Source organism: Thermobia domestica, chromosome 8 (assembly GCF_964235325.1).
Source record: "Thermobia domestica chromosome 8, izTheDome1.hap1.1, whole genome shotgun sequence".
NCBI lineage: Eukaryota > Metazoa > Arthropoda > Insecta > Zygentoma > Lepismatidae > Thermobia > Thermobia domestica.
Window position 1 is genome coordinate 12,671,084 of NC_137461.1, and position 22,834 is coordinate 12,693,917.

The 22,834-nt window shown below is 35.7% G+C and overlaps 1 protein-coding gene across 1 annotated transcript in view; it reads right to left on the bottom strand.

Moving 5' to 3' along the window:
• Positions 1-9,663, bottom strand: part of LOC145691719 (phospholipid-transporting ATPase ABCA3-like) — a 126,765-nt gene extending 117,102 nt beyond the window's left edge. The window contains exon 1 of the mRNA XM_081767052.1: positions 9,374-9,663. The gene's annotated coding sequence lies outside the window, so the exon portion shown is untranslated. The remainder of the gene's footprint in view (positions 1-9,373) is intronic.
• Positions 9,664-22,834: the final 13,171 nt, after the last annotated feature.

Here is a 22,834-nt window from a genome sequence, read left to right on the forward strand (position 1 = left end):
TGTATAGGAAAAACAGGATGTTGGTTTTGGATGCAAAGAATCCGTGACTGTGTTTCGCAAGTCTCGTTTATTTGGGAATGATCTCCCGCAGATATTAGTTGTGAAGGGAATGAATAAGGCGACAATATGTAGACGGAGGTCCAGTGAATAATCGGAATGACATAGTGTCTTCCAGTCGAGTTGCTGAAGGGTCTCTGTGGTTCTCTTTGCCACATATGGCTTGACACTCTTGTGCATCACCAATATCAGATCCTTCTGCTGCAATGCACGGTGCACCCTTTGCAACTACTGAGAGTAGAAGTTAGCAGCAATGGTCTGACCAGGTGGAAGGATTTGGTAACTAACCACTTCCTTGGAATAACACCATGCACAGAGCAGAACACTTCGTGAGTACAGAGGTGGTCTTGATGTGTAAGGAACAGACTCACATGGTGACAACCAAGTCTGGTACCCTTGAGAATGTTATACGAAATACAATTTTTGACCAAATGGAACAGCAAAAAACAAGATAGGTGTCTTTAGGAGAAAAAGGATGTATCTAGTTGCTCCTTGTTGGCTACAGACAATGTGCGGCATCCACTTTTTTTAAAACTTCTATGTATTCTCTAAGCCATACAAATGCAGTCTGACTTTTTCAGCGAAAACATGTAACACTTCTGCAAGTTCACCACACGTTAGAATATTATTCACGGTGGTTGCTTTCAGGGCTTCGTCATCCAACCCATATGGTCACAAGCCGCGGGCTTTGTCCAAAAGACTTATATCTCCCGATCGGAATTTCTGGAATCAATGGCTGGCGAATTGTTCATTCACGGCATTCTACCCAAATACCTGCTATTGCGTAAACTTGATGCGGCAGATGATAGATCCACATCAAGTTCATGCTAGAAAGAAACGCTAAAAAGCTGCTTCGTTACATTAGTTTTCAACACTAGAAGAGCTATGACTGGTGTATGTGCGCAACGTGCATGTATTACTGAAGGTCAGTGGTCAGACTAACTCCCGAAGTACACTCGTCATTTTGTTTCCTCTCTCTGAGAGCACAATTAATGGAACGTCAAAATCAGCAGAAACATTTTCAAGTATACATACAGTATTACTTGTTTATTACAATACATAGGAACTGGTGTTAGAATAAGACTGGATGAAATATAAGATTTCAAGTATGCCTCCAAAAACAGTTAACTATTCTTTATATAACAAGGAGGAATAGAAAGAACCTAAATATAACAAAATAATTACTACTGCAAGATACGAAAAATGTTAGCAAAAGGATTAAACCTCAACATGCGACAATCAAACGATGAAAAAAAAACATTTAGAATCGAATCAAGAGCGATTAGAATTATGGTCCATGACAATTTTTTGGTATCGTGTCGGACATAAGTCTTTGTAATGGAGACTGCTTTGAAACAAAAGCACAGTATGAGAATTACATCTGTCATATCTGTAGTTTTGTGTGGAAAAGAAACAAACTTATGAAAGGTTTAATCAAAGGTTTAACAACAACTAAAGTTATTGATATAAACTTTACGAAGACTATTTATTCACTTATCTTGAAAGAAATACGAAAGACGTTTTCAATCGAAGAAATACAACATACAAATTTGCAAGCGCAGGCAAAGAAACATACCGTAACCAGACTAAGGACGAATCGTTTACCGCGTAGTGTCCGTGGTTCAGTGGTCAAGGGTCTTGACCAGTAATCCGTAGGTTCTTGCGTCGAATTCACGTTGGGCATTTTTTTACTGTAGGATTTTTGATGGCGATTGATCGGCGATGGCATGAGATTTATTATATTCAGATATTTGAATAATCGGATCTTTCAATACTTAAACTATCAAATCTTCAGGAATAATAATAATAATAATAACAATAATAATAAAAATAATAATAATTATTATTATTATCTCGTACAAAATTAAAAGCTAGGAGCTAATTACCGCTCAGGTCATACCATTACAAGCAGAAAGGTGACGTATGGCGACCGACGAATATTTCGGTTTTGTTTAGTGTTGCCCACGGGAAGAGGAATTTCTAATCTCGTTAGTGAAACAACACAAAAAAATCGAGACGAGAATTGATATTTTACATTCGAAACAGGCCAAGGCTAACTCAAATTTTGGTCTCGCTTTGGACATGAGAATCGAGACGAGACAAAAAGTACCGCAAACATTTCTCGTCTTGTCTCGAGTTTCCAAATAGTGTATGTCCATTCTTTATATAAAAATTGTTCTTTAGACTGAATCTTAAAAGCTATAGGCTGTTTTATTACTTTGTATTTGAGAGCTCATGGAATTATGGTCTATTAAGGTATGTTTGTAGCAAAAATTTTATAATTACCTCTGCATATCCCAAAAATGATACGCCTTAGTCAAGGGAGCCAATGTTGTGGTTTCCAAGGGGTAGCAACGTTTCAAATTTTGCTGTAACTAATGAAAATTTATATTATGCTTCCGATATTCCCAAGTACAAATTCCTCATACGGGGTCGAGCGCCCCACCTTGTTCCCCCTGATGGGCGCCCTTGGCCTTAGTGTTGCGTGATATTCAGTTATTTTATTAGTTATTTTCCTTAAAACATACAGTACATGCAACTTTAGTGGAACGCTTTAGTTTAAAATTTGGGTAGTTGCTTCCTACTTTTAAGTAAATTTTACGAAATTTTAGGACAACTTTAAAAGTTTTAATACCATTATTATTATTATTATTATTATTATTATTATTATTATTATTATTATTATTACGGAAATGTTGTGAATTTAATTATTCACCCTGTTCCATCCAGCTCCTGTCTAGTAGGCATTGTGCTCGACAAACACAGTGTGTGTGTTTGTTTTCTGCGGATTCCGCTTCTTCCCAATTTCCTTATTCCACAATTTCTTTCAGTCTTATCATCGACGTCTTCTGTAGCTTAGTCGACGTAACCATTACTTAAAAACAAATTTTCTTAGGGTTCTTATGATTTCAGTAGCCTTACTTTCTAGATGAAATTTGCCTGGACACATTCCGTATAAGAGATACTTTGTAAAGAAAACAAGGTGTCAGCTGTTGGGCAAGACGACAATCGAACCTTCGGATGGTTTAACAGTAACTAAGTAGAATTTGTCTTCAACGCGATATAACGTAACGCTCTGTCTTTGGGTAAGTGACTTTGGATTATGTATACGCTATATTGATATCTTAACAAAATATGCATACAAATGAATAAAGAGTAGTATATATTTACAAATTTTCATTGAACAGATATAAGGAACATGTCGGAAATGGGAATCGAAAATATTATTCTTATTTCTAGTAAGAGTGGAAGAATTTAGAAACAATCACACAAGGAGACAATAACATTTCAGACAAATTTATGACTGATACTTTATGTATTCATGAATTGTTTGCTAACTACGGTAAATTTTTGGAAAAATACGAACCGAGATTGTAAACTGTAACATGATGATGTCAGCGTTTCCCCTGTGAGCGAAGTAGTTTCAACTCTAACTTATAAGAACGAGAGAAATTGATTATCTTAATATACGTCAGTAATGTTTTCATGTTAATATACCTTAGTAATAGCAACGTTGTAAATGATAAAATAGCTTCTTAATTCCCACAGAGGGAATCAATATGCGAATTCCTAAGTTAGAAAACGAATGTTTAAACCACTACCCCAAGACTGCCATATTATGTAACAGACAAGAAACACTCGTCTACGTAAAAAATTGCACACGTTTAGGATTCCAATATTTTATTAACGATTAAACACTGATTTCGGTCGTGATAAAATACTACAGTAGAGAGGATTCGGATTTAAATTAAAGTAGACTTACAAACACGTAAGAACATCAACGAGAAATCCATCTTAAGAGTAAGTCGAATCCCTAACCTGGAGTCTCGCACCACTCTATTTTCTGATTCACCCAAAGTATCTCCATAACGTATCTCTATTATATTCGGTTATTCACGTTTTACAGTTATATCAAGGAACATAGAACGACAGGGACACGAACACAGATACATCGAGGAAATTCAAAATTTCAAAGGCTCTCCCACCGGGAATCGAAACTGAGACACCACCTGCTAAATTATCTGATGGATGGGGTACCTGGTTCGTTCCCAATGCAGGTAAGCTTGAGACGGACAACTTCGGGCTCGTGAGTCACTAATACAGACACACACGCACCAACGAACACTTGCAACAACAGAATTACTTCCATATCAGGATTCATGTTCAAAACACAAAAAATAGGCCTATGTTGTATTTTTTGCCCCCAAAACGTTCAGCCATCCCATTGGAAAATTCTGGATACGCGCCTGTAACACCGACATTTTTCTTTACCTCACACTACGATCACAGCTGTGGAAAATGTCTAATTTTGGCGTCAATGTTTTGTGCCTTTCTTGTTTCATAACGACACATTTCCACCGAGACTTAATCTATCCATCAGCATTTCTATTTGTCTACAAATAATGACACATCTCTTTACAATTCGTAATTTTTTTCACGTTGCTGGTTACCTCTCACGATATCGATACCTTCTTACATTTCTGGCATTTGTGAGAACGAATATCGATCCGCTTCAGAATGGTTTGGATCTCCAAAATATCTACGTATTGGCTAGTCCTCTGCAGTAACAGTTTCATTTCTTTCGCAGTTATGGTTCAAAAGTTAGGGTTTTGCATACTTCGGGAAGACCAACGTTCTGAACACGCTGTAGATTGACAATACTTTAGTTGCATTCTTTGTAATATATTCAATCCACCGCCCGCTCTTGTCACTCTTCTCGCTCGCTCTCTATACTGCCTCTCGAATCACGAAAAATAACATAGAGATCGCCGATCGTATTTTTCGGAATTCCGCCGCTTGGGTGCAGCAATAAGCGTGACTTGTTTGTATAAAACTCATAGTGAAAAATACATTGTGGGCTTCAGTGTTTTCGCAAATTAATATGTATTACTGTTATATGGTCTTTTCTAAGTTACGAAGTGGTATTTTAGAATACCTTGGGGTATCGTTGCACGAAATACTATCGAGTATTCAACTGCAGAAAAATAGTTAATAAATAAAATATCAAGACATGATGATACGAAGAGAAGTATTATTGTTTGTAGTCAACAATAATGTTAGATTTATTGTTTGTAGTCAACATTCTGTAAAAGAAGGTCCTAATGTAAATTTCGGAAGCTGAAACAAGACTTAATAGACTACTAAAAGAACGACCTAGAAAGGCGAACTTCCATAATCTAAGCTATGTTACGCTCCGGATTTCAAGAAATCGGTAGATTCATTGAGAAATATGAGCCATTATGTTTGCCAGTTCTGCGCAATGCACTTTGTAGAACTGTTACAGTGATGAAAATTACAAATTGCTGGTATGAGAAAAAATACTGGAAAAAAATTTAGAAACCACTATTCACATATGCGGAAAGAATAAACGAGTTGTTTTGATTTTCTTTCAAATTCAAACTCATTTCCAGAAAGACAGTCGAAACTCTAGAAATGAGTACTGGAGAATTTCTAATATTTTTCGTATTATTATTATTATTATTATTATTATTAAATTATTATTATTATTAATAATAATAATAATAATAATAATAATAATAATAATAATAATAATATTGATAATAATGTTGAGATTTGGAGTGAGTGAAGGGCGTCGTTCTCACGAAAAACGATTAGGGTCGGTGTCAGATTTAATGTTTTTTCTACCCATAGGCAAAAATATTTGCCGCATCTCATGCCGATGTACAAAATTTTAACACTATAATATTTATATATATTTTTGAGAGTAACATCCCACGATTATACCCGTTAGGCTAAGGAAGATGGACGATTAAGGCAATTGAATGTTGATGGATCAATTGGTGGAACGAAAATACCCTGATAAAGCCCATGGAGTAAGTTTGTTGTTGATCACAAACTTACTTGGCAGAGGATTGATTCAGAAACCTCACACATCAGAGGTAAGCGCTCTACCACTGAGCCACCCTGCCCCTATATATATATTATTTTTGTTCAAATTTTAAAGAATTTTAGTTCCGAATCTGCTGCAAAGTAAAATTTATACAAATTTAGGTCTTTTTAAATAAAGTTACAGAGAATTATCAGTTTGTGTAAGAATAAAAGAAATTGTTTCGATTTTTCGGCCTATTATATTAATATTCTAAAACTTCACAGTATGATTGTGAAACAGTATAATTTAGAAATTGTTGTCATTGTCCAAAATCAGATGCGTAGGGTCTATAAGCGTTTGCCCTTAAACTAAATTAAGTGCCTTCCTCCTTGTTTTGTATCGAGCGAAGGTATTTACTAACATAATCATACTGAACGTCGTGGAAGGTGTTTACTGTCTTTAATCATTTTTTCGTTTTACTTATTAAATTTTGGCCCAACAGGCGATCGTAAAATTCTCGTCCCCTTAGGCCAGAGTCTAGTTGTTCTAGTGTTAAATCCACTCTTGCGCAGGATATATACATATCAGGTACAAATTTTGGAGGGTTGGCCAAGAAAAAAGATGTATGAGAATGCATCTTATGGAGATGGATAGTGAATCCTGACTTCATTTTTAGTGTGTAAATTCAACAGCATTCTTGTGTTTCTGAGATGATGAGTCGTTGCTCTTTTTGTCTACAATAATAATAATAATAATAATAATAATAATAATAATAATAATAATAATAATAATAATAATAATAATAATAATAAAGCATAATGATGGTGGTGCTCAGTCAACACAAACAATGTGAGCTGCTTATGTTGGGCCTTATCAACTGAGTAGATCATAGTTTAATTCGTTGGAGTGTGTTTCGTCTATTTTGGATTTATTTCTTTGAGAAAATAAGGATGATACTTTATGTATTTTCATTTAAATTTTATTTAATTTTATATGTGAAGTATCTATGGAAATCACAAACAACAAACAATTACTTACTGATACAGCTAACGATAACTACATGACCATTGCGCTCTTTTTTGTGTTAACCCCTTTATTACTTCGTAACAATAGATATGTAGAATTTCTTATTTTCTTAATTAAAATAAAATTCTTATTTAAAAAAATATATACAACTTTGCCATATGTAAGCAAATTATTGAAAAATTATACTAGTTCCTACAAAATTTGAAGGAAAATATGCTGAATTACTGTATACTTACATCGAAGTAGACGAGAACAAGCCTCGGCTGTCCCTGCCACCTAGCGGTCATTTTTTTTTGTTTTCTGTCGTACGCTATGAATCGTTGTTTCGACAGGCAGTATAGAGAGCGAGCGAGAGGAGTGACTCCAGCGGGCGGTGATTCAATCACACATCGTTAAAAGCATTCATAGGAAATGTCGTTTTCGAATAAACTTCCAAAATAATGCTACGAAGGACAGGGTCGTTTATAACATCCCCGGCACCCTAGGCACTTCAAATTGTTACGCCCCCCACTGTTTCCAAAGTACCACCTCCTTCAGTTATTACCTTGCCAGTTTTGGATTGGTTGGTTCGACAAGATAATACCATGTACGTACAGGAGATTGAAACTTATTGGGCACGCTTTTAATAATACATTGAACTCATCAAAAGTATAATTGTTGCTTCTTTGTGTTTTTATTCTTTCATCATGTTGATATTCAGTTTATCATATTGAGTGACAAGCTAGTAGTTTTAAATGTACAGAGGTTGTATTTATTGGTTTCTCGTAAATTGGTATGATTAAAAAGTGTACAGGGAATCATCTGCACAATCTCGAATCTTGTCTGCTAATAGCGGAATATAAAACACGTGGTTTTCCTAATACTAATTCAGTTAATAGTTTGTATTCACCTTTCACTTATCCCCAGACAGTTTTTTCTACTCACACTGATTTGTAGTCCCAGTTAATAACATACCTGGCCAATGTTCGCTTCAATTGCTGTCTGAACATCTTCATTTTATACATGTGTTGATCTTCGAGTGTTTCGTCACCGTCTTTAAACTTGTTAAACTACCGCTGCATTGTCCACGTAGTCACGACACCCTCCCCAAGGTCTCGCATATCTTCCGCCCCGTTGCAACATCGTTTAAACACAGTTTGAACTCGTACAATATACACACTCTGAAGACGTTCTTTGGAGGGCCCATGTTCATTCACTCTTTTCGTACGAAAGTGCACGGTGCAACTGAGCAGCCACAACAAAGCAGTATGTTGGATATACACTCAGCAGCAACTTTCCCTCGCTTTATCCCCATTAGCATTCAACTCACGGTGTGAGGGAAAAGTGAACACAGACGTACACAGAAAGCAACAGACATCTCTTAGTTACCTTTATAATAATGTATTTTAAAATTAATATATCTGTTATAAAAATAATTTGGCAAATAACACCCTAGCATTATAATATCTAGTACAGAACTGGAATGCGTGTCATACATAAAAGATATTCTACAGTATTCTAATTGATATTTATGTGTTATGTCCCAGTAATTGTGAAAAGAATCCGTTTATAAAAATTTGAATCAACTTGTGGTATGTTTCCACTGCGTAATTTTCGAAGCGAGTTAGAATAGGAGTGCATTAAGGGTAGTAAGAGTTACCCAGACGCTTCTATCCTTCTTAAAGGTTTTCATAAATTTGTAAAGTGCGAAACGAAATCGTTACTTAATTCCACAACAGTATTGAATAAGTAATCAAAATGTATCTGGATCTTACCTCTCACAGGTTGTGAGGAAGAATTAGTGAAAGTCAGGTAAGGGCAATAGTGAAAGTTAAGAAAGTGTTTTTTGATGTAAGTGGCGCTGTACGTGGAGTTGAAGGCTGGACTATTTGGCAGAGGTACATTTGTTTTACAATAAGAATCCATAGTTTGTTAAATGTACAGAAACATTTGACCAAGTCCTTAATTGACTCATTTCATGTCAAGAACAGAACCCAACCAACCCCTGCGAGGCTTCTAACCCGTTTCTGCTGCTACTTTTCCTACTTCTACTACTACTTATACTATGGATCTGTATAGTAAAACTGCACGCCTAGTGTAACGTAATCTAATGTAAGTTAATGTACTCCAACAAAATATAACCTAATCCAGTACACACTTTACTACTTTGTTTTTCCATTTTCAAATTTGTCCGGCGATACAGTACTAATGCCCTGTAGTTTTTATGCCATACTCCTTATAGCATACATACCATACGCCATACAGACTTATTATACACTCATCTCCCCTAAAGTTAATCTCCACATAAGGCAGCTCTTAACTCCTTTCTAAAGAAACACTTTCAAAGACAGTAACAATGCATTTCATGCCAAGAGAAATAAAACATTTATGAATATGATTGAGCACCGCTAAAATATAATAGCACCTAAAGGTCTGAAATCGTTATATATTTAAAATGTTTGTAATGTAGATGATTCTCACCTAATTATCCTGTCCTCTTCAACAAACTCAACTTTTAAAACTGCAACCTGGATTTTAAATTAGCATCTTTTAAAATTGTTTGCATTATTTTGCTGCAAAGTTTGCACTTTTATAACTTATATTTATATAAGTAAGAGGTAATTATCTTTGTTAATAATTCCGTTTCTTAACCTATCTCTTCTTCTTAAGTAATATTATGTTTAATTCCAAAATTGCATTCAATTGTATCGTAAATAAACTCGTAACCACAGATCAAATAGAATAACATCACAGATTACATAGCCGTAACTACATTCCGTACAACGATAGGGGTCTACTAATATTTTCATTTCATTTAGTTTCGGCCTCCCAGTGGTCACCTTCTTCTTAGGCTCGATCTTTTAGATCCAGTAGCCTTCTTCCTAATTATGTAATAAATATAACTGTAAAAATTAAAGAAATAGCTTTATAACTTCACACGAACCTTTGCACTTTGGAATAACCGGGAATCAAAGGTGTAGGTTCTGTTGATCTAATAAACAGTCTTAAATAAAATTGTTGAGTGCATTAAATTCAGATACTAAGTTTGAATTAGTGTAAATAGTAATTTCCCGGCTGTTTCTTTTTTAAGGTGGTGTATTAATCAATGTTATTGAAGATTAACCATATTTATTTAGAAATTTAGATTTTTGTCTTCAATGAATTGTATTAATTTCTTAATTAAATCCCAATTTCTAGTATATAAAATCATATGTGTGGAGGTTGGAAGAGTATGAAAAATCAACATTGAAGATGCTTCTTGTTTGTTGGAACATTTCACATTGGAATATTAGATGGTTCATGTTGCCTATTTCTTTTCCATACCACCAATAATTTATTTTTTCTTCTTTTTTTGTATTGCTTTCAATTTAGTGAGAGTTAAAGCAGTGTTAAAAATTAAGCGATTATCTAAGATTATTTTTGATCTAGGTCAGCATTTGAGAGAATGCCATTAATTATCCATCGTTATCTCTGTGAGGTTCCAATAATGGGTTCCAGTTTCTTCACATACTTTCCTTTTCATGGAGATAATATGTTCTTCCATTTTATTCCTAAAACGTATTTAAAGGTGTAAACAGGAATTTTAATGTTTGTTTTTGTTCCCAAATTTACTCCATTCTTAGATAATTTATCAACTTCTTCGTTCCATTTTTGTTTACATGCGACTTAGTGTATAGTAATGTTACTACGAGATTGTTTTTTTTTGTATAATATATAACTTTTTAATCAACATTTGGTTCCATGAATTTTGTATAGACTGTTTCGGATTATTAAAAGATTTTATAACACTTAAGGCGTCTGTACAATCTTTTCTCCATGATTCCATATTTCACTCGATTTATCTCACTGAAGTAACATGCGTAATTCACAGCCAAGCACGTTAGAGAATATGGATTTTATAAGAGTAATGATAGACCAAGAAATTTGTGGGTATTAATTGTACTTTATATGTCTCTGTGTTAAATGTTGAATTCTTTTCTTTCCTTCCTAACTTTCAAATTTATTTCATTCTTTCTTCTCCTATTAATTAATACAGAGTAGCTGAATTCAATTTCAGGTTGCGGAATTAATTCTGTACGGGCTTTTATAAATTTTGGACCTTTCTGCATTGTCATATAGAGCTAGAGCCGTGTAGATTGAGTACAGGGCACAATTCTTATTCACATAAACAATTCGTTTCGTTCAAAGCTCTCTAAGGTATTAGTGACTTTCTACTTTTATAAGGTACATTTTAGCACAAATGAATTTGTTTCTTAATGCAACTTGGAATGTTGGATGCTGAGGGAAACAAGGCAAGCGAGTAGATGAGATGATCAACGTGAGGTGAGTGGGCGGACTCTATTTGAGATCATGAAAATTTCGGGAATGTGCACATGCTTCATGACTTCTGGGGAGTACAAGGGAAGTAATCTCGTTGCAGATTTACTACAGGCCATCAAATTCGATAAACAAATATAATCGATTTACTTGTTTTCCGCGAATTCGTAGATTCTCTGCGTTCATTTTTTCGAATGATTTGCTTACATAAAAGCGTACAGATTGATAATATGCTTGCGGCATCGAAATGATTATATGCTATTACCTTTTATCGCATTATTTGAAATTATTCACCAGGGAATTCACTCATATAACTTTTCGTATGGTTCCTTGGGATAGAATTTGCATTGGTGGGTTCAAATCACATTAATAGGACATACGCTCAAGGACATAAATACTCGTTCGAAAGTATAATACAAAAAGTAGTGTGCAAAAAACAACTAACCAGTTTGTGCTTTCTTGGCACTAAAAGCGAGAATGCTTTCTAACGGAGTCAGTTAAGGAATTCAGGAGGAGATCGAAATTGCGTCCGTAGAGTGCAGGTACCTAAGCGTCGGAGAGCATTGCATAAGGGCAGTATAAAATCAACTAACCAACTTGAGGTATATGTCCACTAAAGCGGAGTATGCATCCTACCTTCTCATGGCAGGAGCTTTGCAGGAGGCCCCATGGCGTAAACGCCAGTGGGCCACTGATGGGCTGTCTGCGACACGTCGCTAAGAAGTGGTGGCCCGGAAGCGACGCTCGCGTGCAACCAAGTGTCCGTTTTTTTTTTCAATTTGACTGTTGGGTGGCCCACCAGCGATAGAAATCGATGGTCCCGCCGCGACAATCGCCAGCGGCCTGCTTATATATTTTTGTTATATTACAGTTGGATAGCCCACCAGCGACGCGTCGCTAGAAATTGGTGGGTCAGTGGCGACGCTCGCGGGCGGCCCGGTTTCCGTTTTTCCAATTTTACTGTTGCGTGACCCATCATTGACTGAAATCGGCAGTTCCGCCGCGACGAAACGTCTGTGTTCCACCAATTAGCAAATGATTTTTTTCTGCCAACATGGAACTCCGTATTTTCTAGCCTAAAAATTGCCTGATGTGATCGAATTATTGTAATCTTAGCTTAGAATAAAAAAAGTAATTGCTTGTTCTTTAAGTAAAGGGTATTCAAATGCACTTTCTCTCATTTTTATTCATAGAGGTTTCACAGCGATGGCTCAAACTCTGCAGGAGTATCATTTGCTTCATTCCGTTTCTGCAGATATTGAGTCAAAATCTCTATGAATAAAAATGGGAGAAAGTGCATTTGAATAAACATTTATAATCATAAAACAATCGAATTAAGAACAAGCAATTTTCTTTTTATTCTTACTATAGCTAGTGCTAAAAAAATAAATCGCGGCAGACATTTTGGGCTACAAAGTAGAGTATTCTGTGTTGGCAGAAGCCTCCTGCTAATTGGTGAAAAATTAAGGAGACGGACAAATGGGGAGTGAGACGAGGACGTGGAAAACAAACTGACGAAGGAGTTTTGACAATTATTAACGATAAACAAAGAATTTCACATAATTTGAAGCAAAATATAATTCAATTATTATTTATACTATTCAGGATATTGGGGAATTGTTGGACACCATTTAAAAAGATCCAATAAAGACAAAAAGGAACCTATAGGCGTTCCTCCGTCGCTCCTACATCTTTCTATCTCCCGAATGTATTTTTTTACTCCAAAATATAATTCGTCGCTGCCGATAAAAATGTCAACCGAGAATGTTAAAATTGTCAGACATGGTGAATTCCACAAGGTTATATTTTGCTTTTATTGTCTGATGGTTCTTTTTCTAAATAACTTTTGCGCTATTATTTTTTAATGCAAATTTCAACAATTAAACTTCTTGAACTGATCTTGGATGAAACAACAAATAAGTGTGAAAAATACATCGAGGAGATAGGAATTAAGACATGTGTTGCCATGCAGTGTTTAAAAATAAACACTTTTCAGTCGTGACATACATCATTCGATTTTAGATTTAAAATATACATGTTGGTAAGCTATAACCTGTTGGAATGTTTGACTGTAGGGACTAAAGTGCACACACTGTAAATATAAATTATAAGAGATCCTGCACATATGAACCACGAGTTCTCACCTCCATTTGTGTGGCAAATAGAACTAGCCTTATTAGAAAATAATGCATTGATTGTGCATCACTACGAGAGTCTTACAGAAGTTAATAATGAATTTTAAAGTAAGTATAGGAAGGCGTAAAATCTGGAAAGAACCAAAGAAAGTAATTAAAACTAAAATCTTACTTTATTCAAACACTTATTTATAAACACAAAACAACTGGAAATTAAAGTAAACTGCAAATGGTCAATATTTTCAAGCTATATCACAAGGAAAATATATGTGCTTAATTCTAAGGACCCCGCCCTCTTCTTATGGAAAATGGCTCTCGGTCAAATTATTTCTAACTATGCTCAAACGAAAGGCCTTGATGTGTAGATAAAAAGTCTCCATGGGCACGAATTTCTAAATATAATATTTCTCGAGTTATATGTGTTTACATTTACGTGATGTCATGAAAACCGCGTGAAATAAAACTGTAATGTGCCCATGACTGCACTGACCTTGTCTAAGTGCTTGTAGTATGCAATATGGCCACAGACGAGGCAATATGGCAACGTCTGTGATCGTATCGTGAACTACAAGCTACTTCGACAGGACTAGCTCAGGAGAGTAATGCTCCCGGAAGTAGGAACGGAAAACACAGCTCTGATTGGTTGGCGTTATCTATGTCTTGCCACGTTGCATTCAAATAGCAGAATTCAGACAATTGTTGTTGTCGGTCCTTGTGGCCGAGTGACAGAGTACAATAAATATTCAGTGGGCTAGCGCTATATGCTAGTAATGAAAATTTCTTTTGGCGTGAGTTCAAACCCGGCCCGAGGAAAGTTTTTTTAACATTTTTTTACATTTTTATAACACTTTTTAAATTAAAATAATACGAAAATAATACTCAAATATGTGATTTACTTACTTTTGTGCAGATAATTAGTAGTAGTAGTAGGAACGGGTTAGAAGCCCCGCAGGGCTCGTTTTGTTGCCCTTGTACTCCATGATATAAGGCTCGTTTTGTTCCCCTTGTACTAAATGATATAGATTTTGTGACCAACTTAAAACAACTAACTAGGATAGCGCGTAAAACAGCTGGCTAGAGTAGCGCGCGTAAAAACGTACTTCCGGGAGTATTACTCTCCCGAGCGGGTCGTACTTCGACAACCCGCGTGATGCAGTTTCGAGGATCGAAAGCCAGTTAGCCAATGCCATTATGAGTTTCTGCTAGCTTTGATGTCATTGACTAACTGACTTTGTATCCTTCGAAGTAGTATTTTGGCGAATAATGTATCACACGGAATGTCAGTAGAATACGCGCAGATTGCAGTTTCTTTTGACACGGTTTTCATGACATCGCGTTACTTTAAACCCATATAGCTCGAGAAATATAATTGTTAGAGATTTGTGCCCATGGAGTCCTTTTACCAATACATCAAGACCTTTCGTTTGTGAATACAATGTTACCACTTATTTGGCAAGCACGAACTCCCTAACTTTTGCAGGTTTTCCAGGGCAAATTTATAAATTTCCAGGGCTATATAATATAAAAAAGGAATTTTATTTCTTCGGACCAGAGGTATACTCTGCATTTACATTTATATTCGTCGTTTAAAAGCCGCAACATCATTAAAAAAAAAGAAATGTTAAACTACTCGCTCGTTTTGCGATGAACCAGAAGAAATTCCTGCTTAGCATTATAAAAGGTTAAAAATTGGACTTGAAAGTTATAAACTCATGTTGAAATTCCCTGACGTTTACAGGTGTTGTCAGATTTTCATGAAATTCCCTGACTTTTCCAGGACTTTTCACGAGTAAGGTGAATTCCCTGACTTTTCCCGGTTTTTCAGGTGAGTGAGAACGTGGCATAGTTAGAAATAATAAACTGACCGAGAGCCATTTTCCATAAGAAAAGGGCAGGGTCTTTTAAGACTGAAAAAATAGTACAAGATTTATGGGTGTAGAACGTGCATATGCCTATCTGGCTTTGCTACAGAAAAGTCGGAAAAATAAATTGTTTCTTGAATAAATATCACGCAGTCACTTTGTGCACTACTTTCAACATCACTAATACTGAATTCACTACATTCATTAAATTCGATGTCACTAACACTGACTTTACGTGCTGATGTACATGTGCTGTTTTCTTGTACGGAATGAAAATCATCTTTGTCACAAACAATGCTACTGTCTGATTCATTATTCCCACAGAGTTCAACACTTGCCACTATATTTTCAAACTGTAGGTTGACCTCTCTCCTTATTCTTTTGTATGCAGTTGAAGATAAAACATGGTGGACAATTTTAGGCATCCGTACTGAATAGGAGTTTTTTTCTGTAAAAGAAATATAAATGCTTCTATTACACATTAACTCTAGATTTCACTAGGGATAGTTTTGCAACAAAATTTCGTGCAAGACCAGTTATTTGTAATTTCTGTGTATTAGAACTTTTTCTTTTAATCATCTAAGGGAATCAAAGTTGATCCAAACAAGTTTGAAACCCACACTTAAGCCAGCAGCACTGAGAGCAAGTGCTGCAGACTCTCTGTCATCTATTTTTGTACCCTGAGATCAGTAGAAAACCAGAGATAGGGCTTTTAAATGAGTATTTGGAATATCAGGAATAGAAGAGAACAAATAGGATACGATGCCGTTACACGGAAGTATACATATACGGAAAGATGGGAGTCCAAATCGGGATAAAAACTAACACTTGTAAAATCTCAATCACGAAGAAATGAAAAATAATGTTTAAAAGGGTTGGCAAATTGGATAAGTGCCGTCATTTGTTACACCATGTACCCTTTCAATTCATGGTGCTACTGGTGCTAAATCATAAGATTTTACTGGAGGTGCTGCAATGTTAGTTTTACTAGCAATTCTGAATTTACTTGTCTAATTTTCGCAATCAAATTGTCATTTTTGTATCAGAAATGTATTGTTAAAATATTAAGTGTTGAAAAGTAGTTAGGGATAAAATAGTATTACTAAATGTTCGTTGGACATTTCTGAAATTGCTTTACAACCGTTTAGTAATATAAGAACAGGACTGAGGTTTGTACAGTTCTATCGTGCATGAAAATTTCAGAAAAGGCTATTTTCCTCTGCAATGATTAAGAAAGTAGTACAAAGAAAAAATTTGTAAAGATAGTGTTTGAACACTGATTTGGTGAAACGAAGTAAAGCTATGAGCAACTTAGACATTTAGCAAGATCAGAAGCCATTCTCTTAGGAAACAGTACATTTTTTGTTTTCAATTACAACCGGGTACTTAAGCAGTAAAACTACTATGAATATATTATCAAATAAACCGAATTAAAGACAGCTCCGGTGGTGGTCTAGTAGTTAGCGTCGCTGACTAAAGACTGAGGGGTCCCGGTTTCGATCCCTGCGCTGCGATGGTTTCAGAGGCGTGGGTCTGGAACGGTGCCCACCGAGCATCGTAATGCAATTGGGGAGCTGCTATGAATGAAGATAGTAACGATCACAGTGAAAGCTTCGTGAAAGCTCCCATCCGTCTGGTCAGCGTAGGAGCAGTAGACCAATTCCTCCCTCTGGGAAGAGGCCTCATCCAGTAGTGGAACGAATATGGCTGTGATTTATTATTGTTATAAATCGAATTAAAATTAGATGAAGGGTCTTGTTATTCTTAGGAAAATATCCCAGTACATATAAATAGTGATGACAGATACAGAGATAATCTATCTTTCTTCTATGTCCTGCATGTTTGGTCACGAACACCAACAATACATTGAACTACAGAGGGCTAACCAGAATTCAGACTATCCCTACGATATTGAAAAATTAGAAGGTATTCTGTGAAAAAAGGATACAAACCCGTGCATCTGTCTCGTTGACTCGGCCAACACAAACTTCCTTGTTGTTTGCGCTAACTAACTGCTGGACAATTATTACGACAGGAAAATTTTAAACTGTTTTGCACATATGTACATACACAAAAACGAAAGGTGTCTAAAGGCAAATTAGTAAATCAAATAGGGGAAATAGCTTTTACGAATATGCTCGCAAAGAAAATGTAGCTACCTTTCGGTATAATCATCATCATCATATCATCATCATATTTTAGTTCTTTACGTAACTCCTTCCTCTGAACATAGCATTAAAATAATAATAATAATAATAATAATAATAATAATAATAATAATAATAATAATAATAATAATAATAATAATAATAATAATAATAATAACCATTGCCCCAAAACGAAACTTTTCAGGAAGATCAAAACAAACTTTTCTTAGTACACACTAGGAAACATTGTGCACATGAGCTTCCTTAAGCATGTTCTAGAAAGTCTGAGACACATGAACAAAGATATTTGAAGAATTTCTTAGTTTGTACTAGGCAAAGTTTTATTTTTACCATCCTCCCCTCCCCCTGATTTTTAGGTAGTTTTCTTTAAAAATTGCCTATTACAGAGACTCTCATGTCAGAACTTCCGGAAAATTTCTATATATTTTGCCGATCATGACTCCCTGACACGAAAGCCAATATATATATATATATATATATATATATATATATATATATATATATATATATATATATATATATATATATATATATATATATATATATATATTTGTAATTTGCCAACCCTTTTAAACATTATTTTTCACTGATTGAAACCAAACTTGGTACAAAAATTGGTCGTATTAATAGCTCGAATGAGTTCGTTAGCCAGAATGATCGAATGAAACATTTCAAAACGGCGGCCATTTAAACTTTCGAAAAATTCGTAATTTTTACAATTATGAACCGATCTGCTCCATATTTGACCAAAATGTCGAGGTTAACAATACACTAGATGTATGTGAAAATAAGAACGAACCGTTAGAAAATTTCAAAGTGGCGGGCGTTCAAAGAAGCAAAATAAGAAAAGAAAAAGCTATCTTCCCGTGAACGAGGATCGAACCACGGACCCTTGAATTACTTAACCTATTCCTTAGACCACTTTTTCTAACATTCACGCTGATCTTTGCTACACATTCATACCACATATACTGATTTCTAATGACCGATTTCAGCTTAATACATTCCACAAGAATAACCACGACACTAGGCAACAACACCCAAACCCAAGGCGGGAATCGAAACAACTGCCCTGACAACCGTGCGGACAGCAGCCGAATGCGTCTAGCCACACCGCCACGGAAATGGCTCCAATCGGGCGACTGTGACGCGAGGAAGAAAGAAGGTTTTTCCTCAGTATTTTTATATTTCAATCTAGCAAGAGAAGTCCGTGCAATAGGTCGCGCATCAATAAAATACATGCTAGAAAGAAATCTGCCTGTCTTTGCGGCCTTGTGCCAAAAGATTTTTTTTTTTGTTTGAATAGGGAAGTTTTTGAAGAAGAAAGATTGACATTATAAGCCAGTAAATTTGCAAAGGAAAATATTAAGTTTCCAACATTTAAATTCTCCCCCCCCCCAAAAAAATATTTTAAAAAATAATAATAAAGCAATTTATAATCTCTGTTTTCTGACCTTGGGCTGACATGTAATCTAGTCGGTAAAACGACGGACTGCGAATCTGGCGACCTGTGTTCCATTCCCGGCGAGAGTAGAAAGAACTTTTCAACTGAGGCTCAAAGTTCTACGGGTTTTCGTCCGCATGATTCTGGTTTCTTATACCGAAAGCTTGCTGCAATATCTTCGTGTGTATATTCATAACTAATCTTTTCCTGTATACAAACATTTGAACGGAGAGCTTAAATGCAATGCAGCGTGAACAAGAACTTTAAGCTTAGAGCCAAACGGTGAACAAAATAGGACAAGTGTTACTACTTTTTGAAATACTAGGCCAGTAACTAATTTTACTGCTCTGAGCTATGCATGGTTTACAGCCTAAAGAGTTAGAGAATATACTGCTCAAGTATACCAGACGTCTTCTTTCCCTTCCTCCGTTCCTGTCCACCACACATATTAACCACCTTTTGGTAATGTGTATAATTCGGTGTGTTGTGACATTATATCCTGGGAAGTTTGCGGCGACAACATGTGGAAAACGCAGAGAATTTCATTTATAAGTACAAAAGTAGAGCATAAATGGCGCACTGTAAAATATCGGTATTAACTAACTAACAGAAAAAGATGACAACTTTCTAGAATTCATTTTTATTTTCGTTCTCTTTCTAGTGAGCTTTTCACAGAAAATAACACCAGAAATGCAATTGGCTAAAAGTGGTAGAAAATATATTGCGCCTTATGCAGAGCCGTTTTGACAAATAATTAAATCCATACTAAAGGTCTGACTACTGCTGGAAACATATGTTAGTCGAACCCTTTAGTATGGCACTAATTACGCGTCAGAACTACTCTGCATAAGATCCATTTTATTTACGCGCGTGTAAACGGATGCTCCTGAAAAAAAAAAATGTTACAATTTGAAAACAATACGTAACACTGAAACTCAGAGCGGGTGATAATATACCAATCACTACTCACCTCAATGTTTAAAAAAGGCATAAAAAATATTTTTTTAAAAAAAGTTTTTATTTAGTGTCTGCAATACATGCACGAAGCACCGGAGTTTTCGCTTACGGTGTCATTGAACGTACTACGTATTAAATAAAAATATAAAGGTAACTACTGATGGCAATGGAAAAACTAAACAAAAGCAATTTCGGCTGTTTGAAATTGTCATCATCTGTTGAAAACGGATATATAATTAAAACTACTTTGTACGTTTAAAAACACGCTGAAGGAATAAAAAATCACGAAGAGAATTAATGATTTTATACTGTGGTAATCTCAAGTGGATTAACTCTCTTCTTAAGTTTTCCTCTCCAGCGTGTTTTAACCATTCATTAACGCTTTTCCTATGTACCTTTCTTAAACAGATAACCGATGTTGACCTTGTCAAAGAGCCGAAAGTCTTTTTTTTTAAATGCAGTCACTAGTTGGCTTTATGCGTAATACGTTCAGCGGCACCCTATGCAAAAAACCCGGTGTTTGGTGCATGTATGGTACGCACTAGAGGAGAAGAAGGATAATTGCAAACTCAATATGCTCATTATTAAAAAGAAGAACTGTATAATCACTCACCAAATCTCGAATATGGAATTCTAATCAAATCAGAAGCTCCGGTAGAAGTAGCGAAATCGTGATGACCAACGTAGAGGAAATTTTGAGCTCTGTTAATTTAAATTGAAAGAACACAATATCGGAAGGAAGTTAACATTTATCAAAAGTGCTATGAACACAAAAATAAATAACTTTTCATACCTGATCCTCCTGGTGAAAGTGCAACGGATGTGTGACTGTTTTAACACTCGGTGTTGTATCACCTCGCTACTTGGAGTATTCTGATCATGACTGTTGACGCGAGTGGAGCTTGAAGCCACAGTGTTACAGCGAGAACCTGTAAAAAGAAAGAAAAAAAGCGTTCTGACACCGGAATTTAAAGTGAAACAAATGATGTTACCGCGGTCTACCAATTAAACCCGGAAAAACCCAATAAAACCCGAAAAAAAACATATCGGCCTAAGTGGGTTGGGCTTTTTTTTTTTAAAAAAACGGGTCTTTTCAAACCCTGCGCAATTGTGATGGACATTATGCTTTACAATCAAATTAAAATTGGTATGAGTTTAACGTCCCTTTTTCACAAGCGAGGGCCATACCAGACGTGGATCTACAGTTTAAAGGGTTCTGAACCACTTCATTCACGGTGAACTCCCAGCGGAAATCCAACCCGCGACCACGCGCTAAGTATCCGACTATGAGGAAACCCACTTCACAATGCATCCATTGACGTATAATAACGTACGTTGAAAGGTAATGTTTATCTGGACACTGTTGCCTGCTGACGAAAAACCACTAATTTTTATATTGTTAGCCCGATACGCATGTCTGTATTCCAGACATTTGCTTTCCGGAATTGACTGCTGTGAATTGCACTTTTCAATGCCAATCCAGTAATATAAAAATCATTCTTGTCTGACATTTTCATGGCTAAAAATCTGCATTCGTGTCCGGATGAGTCCCTATCTGTGTACATATGCAAGTGTAATTAAAGTTCTACGAAATTTTCTATCTAGTAAACTGAACCCTAATTTTCAAACCTGATGGCAGTGGGAAGGAACCTACATTTTGAAAATAAGGTATTTCTTGCATTTCCTTCATGGTAGAACTAGATGAGTTCTTCTATAGTTTTACCAGGGATTTGAGAGTTTCAACGGGACCTTTTGGACCTGTAATTTGTACTGTTTTAAAGTGTTTTTTTTTATTTGGAAATCTTAATTTGCATCCTCCACATAACGTGTGAGTTGCCACTATGTTGCACCTTTATTAACAAATAAGATATAATTTATTTAAACGTTAAGTTGCAGCTTAGTGTCAGCATTTACCATCTTCTATATTATAGAACAGTCCTTGCATTTTTAAGTACAAGAGAGTAAATCTCATATTTCGCATCATAAGAAACTGTATTTGAAGATTAGAAAAGCAAACGAACCTAATTTTAACTGTTTTCAAGCCAGAACTCTTACGGAAAGATCCGAGTATTTTACCTGTCTCCAGACATAAGTTAAATAATTGGCGCTAACGTATTTTCTAAATGTATATCTCAGTTATTAATGAAGACATAACATTGTAGCAACTCATTATTATGTTGAAATTCAAAATTCCAAGAAAAAACTCAAAAAATTAGAAATTACAGGTCCAAAAGGTACATTTACGCAGTTTCAACAAAGATTGCACGGACTGCAATTTTGTGACGGTGTTGCGAACCAGTGATCTAGAACCTTCCCTTTAGGGGCTCCTGCAACAGGAGAGCAATACTCTCTGCATCCTCCTCTTCCGCTCACGTTTCACTTGGTTTAGCACCTTCTTTGGAACTCTCATCGTCCTTGCATACAGGAAGGCACAGGTCTAATTGGTCAATGCTCCTGCGTAAGTGAAGCAAACCACAATTGCAAGCTATTCATGAGTTTATAATGAGTGGCCTGCGTTCTAGAACAGCTTTAACTAAGTTTTATTTGACAAAGGGTGTAGAATAAACTGACCCCCCATATATGCACTAGCACGAATTTTATTAGTTTTCGAAGTACAAGGACCTAAATGTGTCAAAGTAATAATCTTTACACCATGAAGGAATTCAGGATTCTAGAACACAGGTCCAAATATCCCATTTATCTGTAATAAAGACAGAAGACAACATGTTCTGCGGGGCTCAGACACGTCTTTACTTGCTAACGCTCGCTCGGCAATACTATGTGAATTAAATATTATATTTTCATACAGAAAAAAAAACAACCTAAGTATTAACCTATATGGAGGACCTGTGTTCTAGAACCTTCTCAGGAGTTCATTTTATCATTTGTAAACCAAACTTGTTTCAATTTAACTAACCTAAAGCCAGTACTATGTATATGGGGGCCGGGCATCTACACCCTTCGCCTTTTTTTGTTTCACAATATAAAGGAGGTATGTGTATATTTTTATTTCGAGGTTATAACTTTTTTGACTATTTCGACTAGTACGTTGCAAACAA